This window comes from Pogonomyrmex barbatus, unplaced genomic scaffold, assembly GCF_055798465.1.
Source record: "Pogonomyrmex barbatus isolate J1 unplaced genomic scaffold, ASM5579846v1 scaffold8, whole genome shotgun sequence".
NCBI classification, from domain to species: domain Eukaryota; kingdom Metazoa; phylum Arthropoda; class Insecta; order Hymenoptera; family Formicidae; genus Pogonomyrmex; species Pogonomyrmex barbatus.
Genome location: NW_028297182.1, coordinates 8706905 through 8717209, shown reverse-complemented (window position 1 = coordinate 8717209; position 10305 = coordinate 8706905). Strand labels below are relative to the sequence as shown.

At 44.0% G+C, this 10305-nt stretch overlaps 2 protein-coding genes and 1 long non-coding RNA gene across 18 annotated transcripts in view; 1 reads left to right on the top strand and 2 right to left on the bottom strand.

Annotated features, from left to right (window-relative positions):
* LOC105422678 (uncharacterized) overlaps positions 1-10305 on the top strand; it is a 194671-nt gene that overhangs the window by 103808 nt on the left and 80558 nt on the right. The window lies entirely within an intron of this gene.
* Hr4 (nuclear hormone receptor 4) overlaps positions 1-10305 on the bottom strand; it is a 176800-nt gene that overhangs the window by 121101 nt on the left and 45394 nt on the right. The window lies entirely within an intron of this gene.
* LOC112552634 (uncharacterized) lies at positions 5848-8676 on the bottom strand. The gene is made up of 3 exons (XR_016141110.1): positions 6705-8676; positions 6450-6630; positions 5848-6339 (listed from the first exon to the last, which is right to left on the bottom strand). It is a non-coding gene; the product is annotated as an uncharacterized LOC112552634 (long non-coding RNA).

The following is a 10305-nucleotide window of genomic DNA, read 5'->3' as shown; positions in this document are numbered from 1 at the left end:
GCGGTGGCGGCATCGGTACTCAGAATGCCGTTGCACCCGGTTTACGACCGGCGGACCGGTAGTCTGCTGCATTATACGATATACGACCGTGGCTATATCCACGTGTCTGGCTGAGGGTGATAGGTGAGAGGGAGGTGTGGTACCGCATCGGCGGGGACGGACGCGAGAACACGGCGAGGGTGGAGAGACGCGAGTGCATCGACAAGACTTCGAAACTCGGCGGTGCCCGAGATACAGTTTTCAAACGGGCGGATTGGCCGTTGAATCGGCCCGCACGAGATCGGCAGACAGCAGCCCGTTACAGACGCATCCTCCTTAACCGCCACTCCCGTCTCCGTCGTCTCGCGCGTAATTGCATCAAGCGCAATGGAATTTCGCGATCCTCGACGGCAAGCGCGTGCATGCCGCGTCTCTCTCCTCGCCCGGGCGACGTTGCACGTTAATGGCTACGAAGCTGCCGGACGTAGGGCTGCGGCGGTAAGGGCATTGCCAATGCTCTGCCAATTGTCTAAGAAGAGCGCTCGTAATGGAAATTCGCGAGGTAACTTCGGAGTTGTCCGTGAAAGCGGATGGGACGGAAGCTCATTTCGATATCACCAGCCAAGTTGAAATCATTTTCAACAAAACGACGGTTATTTTAGTAAAATGAAGATTACGTACGATTTTCACGCATTTTTTCAATTCGGAAAATGATTATCGTTCTGTGTCTCGAAAATTTAAAAATTAAAAATATTGATTCAATTTTCTGATGAAACGTTTTATGTAATATGCAATGCGTTGAAAATCGTTATCCGTAAAATAAAAAAAAAAAAATAAAATAAAATAAATTTTTATAAATTTGCTTATGCTTGGTATTTGATCCGATGATCCGATGACGTTTTTATTAGCCTATGCCAAGAGACATCGGATCGATATTAAAAAATTCTCATGATGACAGTATGCGTAACAACTCGAAGATGATCGTTTCTCAGCTGCAGGGATACGCAGTATCCATGACAACGATGTACACGTTGCACTCGTGACGAACGATAGGGTAGGTCAACGCACGGTTTGTCGCTTGGCAACCTAACAACCTACCTATCTACCCTACGGCCAACTGCATCCAAGGATTAAACCCCCTTTTTTTAATCAACGCCTTTGTCCTGTCGTTCGATTGTCTGCGTTCAAGGAGAGCTCGCGAGAAACGCAACTAGAACGGGGAAAAGGGGAGATTTGATGGACTAGGAACATACTTGCCCCTCCTGAAACGCCATGCGTTTGTAGTAAAGATCAGATCTCAGGTTCTCACGCCCTCCCCCCTCCCCTCTCCTCTCCTCCCCTCCCCCTCCGACATGGGAAATACATATATCCGCCTTGAATTTTCCATATCGAATATTTGGAACAATCTTCTTTCTTTTATAAAATATAACGAGCATCGATCATTTTCTCTATATTAAACGTAAACCCGCGATAAATGTTCTCACGTAACGCTGCGCTAATTCGATCAATGGACCGATCTCTCGCAACCAGATCGATCGCGATATCCTTGAATCGGACTGAGAAACAAAAGTGCCTTGTGGGTGGCCGCGTGGGCCGCGGACAGGAATTAGGTTAAACTACGAGCAATTATGACAGGATATGATTTAGCCTAGCTTTCTTAACCGCCAATTTCTGGCGTTGTGCACGCCAACGGCTATCCGCACGCCACTGTGCGCCGGTACCAACCGGTCAGGGCCGGCCTTTGACACGTACGTATTTCCCCGTCTCGCGCTTCGCTGGCGAATTTAAAAAAATTTCCACGATCGATAAGAACTTTCACGCGCGGCGCCGATGAGCTGCGAGATTTTTGAAAAATAGGTCGCAGTGAGGTTCCCACGGCACATAATCGCAAAATAGATTGCAAGATAAATTTTATAGTAAAAAGGAGATAGAAATAGAAAGCTGAAACAACGATAAACGTGTGATAACGAAATATCCACTTCACTAATTATAAATAAATAAATAAAACAATAAAAAAAAACATGTTAATATTATTTAGTTTCCAGACGGTGATATAACGTAATATTTGTTTAATATTATAAGAATATTAAAATATAATATGTAAATAATATTATTACGTGGATTTTTCTGTGAAGAAAATATTATTTTTGATAGCTGTAAATAGCATTGGTCACACAACAGATAGATTTATCTCGTCGAGATATCATATCGATAAATTTTTTTTTATATTATTTTATATTATTTTTATTTATATTTTACTTTTTATATTAAATTTCTACATGTTAATTCAATTAATTCGCTATTGGATCAAGAAACGATTGAAAGCAACGTTATTATTATTTCAGTGTCAGCAAAGCACGGTTGAAAGTAGCATACGATACAGAGATTGTTGTATCTGTGTCTCACGTTCGTCGAAGATACGATAAATTTTCTACGAGTGCGTACATACGATTACGCGTACATCTGTTTTCACGTGTTTGCCCGTGCGCGTGTCATACACACGCAACGCGCTATCGCACATCGCACCGATGTCAGCGGTGGAGCAGCTGCCCCGGTACCCCTCGTCATCATTTCTTCTTGCGTGAAACTTACGACTATCGGCGACAACGGTCTATTATTAACTTGGACGCGATAAAACGCGGCTTCGTCGAAATTTCCTGTTTCAACGGGGCTAACGAGGCCGAGAAGTATGCGGCAGTATTTTAAATGTATTTCAATGTTCGTGTCGTAAAGACGGTTTATCCATCTTCATGCCGATTACGCGAATTGTTTAAAATTAAGAATTCATACATCATATTTCCATAAATTTAATATATTTGATTTCATATATTTATGATTAAAAAAACTACATGGTGATAGGAAATAAGAATGCATGCCACGCGCTTGTGTTGTTCTAGTTTTCAGAAATATTGCTTAATAAGAATATAATAATATCTATTAAACTTCCCCTGAAACTCAAGCCTAAAATAAAAAAAATGCTATATTACAATCTTGTAATTTAAAATCATCATTTATATAATAACAATTCACATAAGCGAAATTAATATGTGTATTTAGGCTTAATTTATTATAATATATTTGTTTGAGAGAAAGTAGTATGATGAAGAAAAGCCATTAAAATTAAATCTTAAATAAACGTGTGCGATATATTGCAATGGCCGGCATATATGCGAGAATGCTTTGAGGCTGCGACGGATGTCCAATCAGATATAAGATTAGAAACAATGCTGTTCCTATGCGCGTCCGTATGTGGTTTTCAGCTTAATTATAGAAAGTAAGCGTCAATGTCCTGTGCTGACTTGCACCGCCGATGACCCATCGCGGAATTACAGGAAGAAAGTGTGTTCACCATTGCAGTACAAGTGGTTTCCGCCGTACGTACTTGCGTCTGCCGGAATCGCGTAAGAAACCGCGGTCTCTGCGACTGCATTTCACACCTAACGGCATCGACGGAATTTCGGCTTAGATCGCGTTACATCACGATGTTTTGCAGCTGTGATTAATTAGGTCGTTCCTTCGGAGTTGAAGTCTCATGCACAAAGTTTTAGGCTCCCGCTTAAATTGAAACTTTGAAGTTTTTCAATAAATCTAATGACGACCTGTTAACATATCTCTTAAATCAACCTTTCAAAACAATAAATAAAAGCAACTTGAAGGAAAAAAAATTTTAATAAAATTTAGTGCAATATTATGTTTAATAAATAATTTTCAATGAATAAAGTGCAATATTATATTATTAATAAAAAAAAAATCGCATTTCAAGAACTTAATTCGAAGGAAGAAGATGAAAGAATGATCTGTTAGTTATTATAACTCTGTAAAAATCGTGGGATGATACGATCAAGTTCACGGCGGATGAAATCATTGGGCGATCGACTCGAAATTCGGTTGCGGGGAACTTATGAGGGCAGAACGAGCTGGCAATACCGAGCCGAGAATACGGGCTGGGGGAAAGAATTATGTAACTCCCGCATAGACAAAAGAAGCGATCGGTATTACGAGGTCGCGCCGGAAGCAGCCAAGGAGGATCGTTCCTTCCTCTTGAGAGCCAATCCCGCTATCTTACGCTCGCTTTGTAACCGATCGATCGTCCCGCTCTCTCCGTCTTACCCATTCACGCCCCTCGTCGTCGTCGTCGTCGTCGTCGTCGTCGTCGTCGTCGTCGTCGTCGTCGTCGGTCCCTCGCGCCACTATGTCTTAAATCCCTTTTTTTTCCTCTTCCCTCACCTTCCCTCACCCCCCTCCCTCCCCCCGCGTTCTCTTTTGCGAGACAGGCTAGTTTCTTCATCGGTCGCCGATTGCGCATGCAACCCCGCTCTACCCTTCCTCCTCGTGCGTGGAAGACTCGTCAGATTAAATTCGAAACGACCTGTAAAGCGTCAGCTTTGTGTGTTTTGTGTGTAGTTTGGAATACGTGTAGCGCAGAGTGCTGCGCGCCGCGAGGTCAACGACCTGTCTACACTGCGAGTATATACACATACACATATAAACATACATACACTCGTACGAAGAGCCAATACAACTATGCATCTCCGACAGATGGAGCTGAATTCCTCTCCCTCTCCTTTTCTCTCTCTCTCTCTCTCTCTCTCTCCCCCTCTCCCCCTCTTTTTCTCTCTTGCTCTCGTTTCCTCTCCTCCATCCTCTCTCGCTCTCTTTCCCTCTCGTCTACTCCACTGCTGGTAAACCTATCCTAGACTGTATATCGCGTAGACCGCCGAGAGAACCAGACAGCCGGGCTAGGCAATATTCCTAACGAATTCTGGATAAGATGCAGAACGTGGTGCACCGCCCGACGGGATATCACCGCACCGTATACGTTACCACGTGTCTGTATGCCGTGAGATGCACGTGACTTCTCGTCCCATCCGTGGCCTCTTCGATCCGGCCGGAGCGGCATGCAAGATGGTTCTCGGCATGCACGCCGGACAGACCGATGGGTGTTTCAGGTGTAACGATAAGGGTCTCTCGTACCGTATACGGGACTTGGGGGAGGATCACGAGCGAGGGTGAACGAGAGCAAAGAGCCTAAATAGAGAGGCGACGTTCTAACAGCAACAGCGGTGGCTATTATTTCCGTTTATCAGAGGAAATGGAGGCACAAGCTTCTCATGAGCCTCTCTACTCAAAACGCAAAAGATTCCTCTTTTTTTTCTCTCATGGTTGCGCGTTGTTCTCAGAGAGGCTTAAAGCGGTAAGCACCGTGCATCAAGAGCAATCTGCACGACCGAGTGATCGCTTATTCGTATTGTGCAGATCTAACGAGAGAGAAAGAACGCGAGAATAAAGCGAACACAGAGAGAGAGAGAGAGAGAGTGTGGTAATCAGACTTTGTGGCCAGAGACATGGAAATATTCCGAACATTTTGCTTGTTTGGGATAGAAACCGCGTTAAAAGTTAAATAATGAGAATAACAAAAATTGATTTGAAATTGTTTTCGCTCTTTTAAAGAAGTATGTTTACGGAGATGGTTTATAATTATAAGGTAAGGTAATGTGTATGTGTGACACACATTTAGTAATAATAAAATCAATAATTATTATAAAAAGCGATTATTGTATTCATCATTCGCATTAATTACCTAAATCGTAAATAATCACATGAATAAAAGTTATAAAATCACGGAAATATGTATCACTTAGCATATTTTATTAGCATAAAAAAAATGAAAAGAATATCACACGTGTCGGGTTAATTAAAAATGTTTTTATTCGTTGATCCATTATTTTTAAAATCACGTAGGAAAAAAAGGAATAAATGTTTTAATCGATTCGATACACTATATATATTTATTTAAATACGCGATTATAATAATAAGCGACTAATTATTCACACATTGATATTTTTCGCGTTATCGCCAAAAAGTCGATTTTCACAGTTCATTCATAATTCCACGTGCCACATACCACCTGTCGCGCACAGAACTGTCTTGTACTTTTCTGTTGGTGAAATATTTTTATCCGTTCGCTCTATCGGCAGACGAAACGCACATGCGTGTACTTTGAGTCATCGTATACGCATTATCAAGATCAATAAAGTGCCGGTTGCGGCACAGCGTCTGAAAACATTTATTTTACATAACATCCTCGCGTCAATAATCATACGAAAATAATCAAACTTTCTTTGCAAAATCGTTATGCGTGTGAAATGGCACTGACACATTTCGGTCAAACCGCACGATTCAATTATCCTTTAGCATCCTGGTGTAATTCGCATTAATGTAATTCCCCTCTGAATAATTAAGCAATTTGTTACTAATTTTTTTAAATTGTTTCTGTAAAACACGTGCCCACGTGTTGAATTACTCGATATTAATTTTATGTGAATTATGGGAGGATCATACTGATTTTCCATTCGACTCTATAAATCAATTCATTGCCATCATGTCATCGATACATACAAGGCATTTGTCTCCAGGAAAAAAAAAAGAAAAAAAAAATAGAAGTACAGCGAGTATTGAATACACAAACCTGTCAGATTTGTTTCTTTTTTAATTTCTCGTATTTCTCATATCGCTTTGTTGGTAGCATAGATATAATAACGTAATATATCAAAGCGATTATTTATTCTTATTTATCGTTTATCAATGATTCGAAAGTTTCTTATTTCTTCATTTAACTGAACGGTAGTTGAGAAAACTTTATTTATTGCCTAAAACACATGGAACATTTTTATTCAGAAGGCAGATACTCTATTATCTAATAATATTTTGCTAAATTGCTCACTAATCGACGTGCTATTGATGTCACCGATGCAGCATGTGTATTAGTTCATCAGGCCGCCATCACAGCGTACTATCCGCCCATCTCATAATCATTCAGGTCCTCGACCTGCCCCCTCCCCCTTCCCCTCTGTCTCTCTCTCTTTTTCGTCGCCGAGATCTACCTCATTTTCGCCTTTCGTTTAAACCGGTCCATACCCCCTTTTTCTCTTTCCTCAAGAACCACCGTCGCGACCTTATAATCTTCGTGGCGGTTAGATTCCAAACGGATGGAGGTGCCTTTCCGTCTGCGACGCGACGAGATTTCGACGTGCCCCGCGGCCGTCGTCGCGCGATGACGCGACGTTGTGCTACGTCTTCAGGAGAGAAGGGAGAAGGGCCTCGAAGATTCACGAGGCGTAGCGGGGATGCACGAATCTCTCTCTCTCTCTCTCTCACATCCGAAGAGGACCGGGGATGCATGTACGCTATGCAACGTTGAGAAGAGGCAGAGTGAGAAAGAGAATCGTGATAGGACAGAGAGAGGGATCTGACGCGGTGGACCTATGCGCAGGACGAGGATCACCAGTGGTGTGGTTTAAAGCGACGCAGGACGGAGTAGAGAACGAGGGAAGAGAGAAAGAGAGAGAGAGATTGGAACCAGAGAGGGGGGCCCTGAAAATCGACTGGACGTCGCCGCGTGCACATTCGTCGCGTTTTCACGGTCAGGCTTTATCGATCGGCGGCCTCGTGGAGGGAGGGAGGGAGGGAGGGAGGGCGAAGGAGCGGAAGGAAAGGAGTTTCGGAGTGCATCGGGAGGTCGTTGAACCCGGCCAGCCTTTTGGCAGCCGCGGCGCCCATAATGCAGCGATTGTGTCGCGCCCTCCCTCCTCCCCTCCTCGTCCCTCCCCTTGTGGTCCCCGCGCTTTCTGGTCTCGCAACGTAATTTCGACGGGCCTCCCTGGACAGCGACGTCTGAATTTTTTATTTCACGATATGTGCGACCGATAACGTACGGCTTAACGAGTGTTCTTCCCTTTCGGTCTCTCTCTCTTGTCCTAACGAATTTGTCATTGTCGCCGTCGCCATCGTCGTCGTCGTCGTTGTCGTCGTCGTCGTCGTGGTGTTGTTGCACCTCGCGCGCGATTCTGTTGGCCTAGGTCACCGATTCGAGTGTCATTTCGCGACGAGATAACGAGGCTCTCGTGCAGGATCGGAATAGGAATAAAGCTTGTGACAATGAAGATCTATTGATTTTGTCGATTGGTTTCAATTGATGATGATTAGATACAAGAAAGGATTACGTAATCGATATACCATTTTACTATAGGATAAATTATTGATATTTGTATTCTACAATAATAATAACAATAATTTTATAAATAACATTATTAGTAAAAGTGATGATTAGATACGAAGAAGAGATGTAATTGATATATTTTATTATAGCATAAAAATTATCTATATTTATATTCTACGTATCTTAATAAAAGTTTAATTCGGCATTGTTAGTAAAGTTATAAAATATGTTTAATATTTAAGGACTAAATTATAAATTTAAAATATAGATTTCATATAGATATTTTTAAACAGCAATTATCACATGTCGCAAATACGTTGATGTAATGACATTATTAAGCTTGATATTAAACCAATGTTGTCGTGTCATGCATATGAACGTTATCTTGGGAATTATAGCATTTAACACAGATGATGATTATATCTTTTGTATAATTTTTGAGTTCGTTTTTAATATATGAATATGCATAAATCAAATGGAAGACTTTTATGATCGACGTCATAGTTTCGAAGGTAATTCCAAGATAATACAAATACCATTCGTGTTTATTGTGATACTGCCAACAAATTTGCTTACGAGCCGGTCTTCGGCGTTACCATATCGCTTGATAATCATATTCTTCGAGCAGAGCCTTCAATATACTTCTCGAGTTCAACAACCGTGTCCGATTAAGGAGTATATTACGAAAAATTGGCAATTCTTGTGATTACCGTAAATCATTATACGGGGAGTTTGTGATGCACGCATAAATGATTCGAGCTGTAATTTTCGCTTCCTGGTCTGTACCGAATCGATCATACTGGTGTGCGCGCATCTCTTCGTCATTGTCGTCGTCGTCGTCGTCGTCGTCGTCGTCGTCGTCGTCGTCGTCGTCGTCGTCGTCGTCGTCGTCGTCGTCGTCGTCGTCGTCGTCGTCGTCGTCGTCGTCGTCGTCGTCGTCGTCGTCGTCGTCGTCGTCGTCGTCGTCGTCGTCGTCGTCGTCGTCGTCGTCGTCGTCGTCGTCGTCGTCGTCGTCGTCGTCGTCGTCGTCGTCGTCGTCGTCGTCGTCGTCGTCGTCGTCGTCGTCGTCGTCGTCGTCGTCGTCGTCGTCGTCGTCGTCGTCGTCGTCGTCGTCGTCGTCGTCGTCGTCGTCGTCGTCGTCGTCGTCGTCGTCGTCGTCGTCGTCGTCGTCGTCGTCGTCGTCGTCGTCGTCGTCGTCGTCGTCGTCGTCGTCGTCGTCGTCGTCGACGACGATAAAGGGTATAGTGTCCCGTTGAGGTAACCCAAGTTTACCCTAACTGAATTTTCTTACATCCCCTTCCATCTTGAAAATAAGGTAGTTTATTCGGATTTCGAAAGAAAGAAAATGAATAACTTGATACTGATAAAATGAACGGACGTAGTATTCTCGCGAACAGACCGGGCATTTACCGGGACTCGATAAATTAACAATAGACGAGAGGAGAACGGTGCGCCTGACTTCATCGGTTGATCTTAAAGGGGAAAAAAGAGAGTCATTGTCGTGGCACGAGTACTCCAATCTTTTCGGCACTCGGGGAAGGACGTAACAGGGGCCGTGCTATTACAGGATTCCTTTTCGGCGCGTTCACGCCCTTCGTGTGGTTTTTCCGCGCGCCCTCGTGGTGAAGAGAGTGAGACATACGTAGGGCAAAAAAAGAGAGAGAGAGAAAGAAGAGATAATCAAAGAGAGAGAGAGAGAGAGAGAGAGAGAGAGAGAGAGAGAAGAGATAATCAGAGAGAGAGAGGGGGAGGGAGGGAGGGAGGGAGAGAGGGGAGAGAGAGAGAGAGAGAGAGAAGAGATAATCAGAGAGAGAGAGGGGGAGGGAGGGAGGGAGGGAGAGAGGGGAGAGAGAGAGAGAGAGAGAGAGAGAGAGAGAGAGAGAGAGAGAGAGAGAGAGAGAGAGAGAGAGAGAGAGACGGGGGGGAGAAAAGGAGGATGAGAGGGGGACGCATGTGCGAGCACAACGATGTATTTCGGTGCAGCGCTCCATACACCGCGTGGAGGTCAATGCCCGTCCTTACTCCGGCTCAAGGAAGGAGCAGAAGGGCGGGAGGGTTGGCGGGAATGAAGAGGAGGAGGAGGAGGAGGAAGAGAGGGGGGCGTTTCGCGGTCGGGAGGGAGGCAGGGCGGCAAGGCGGAGGGCACACAGGCGCGGAGTGGAAAAAATGAACAAACATTCAATGAGAGATGGAGGGGAAGAACTGTCGAGGAACACCCCGGTGCGCACTCTCTCCTCTTTCCCCTTTTTTTCTCTCGCATTCTCTCTCTCTCTCTCTCTCTCTCTCTCTCTCTCTTCGCTCGTCATTCTTTCTCGACTGTCCCTCG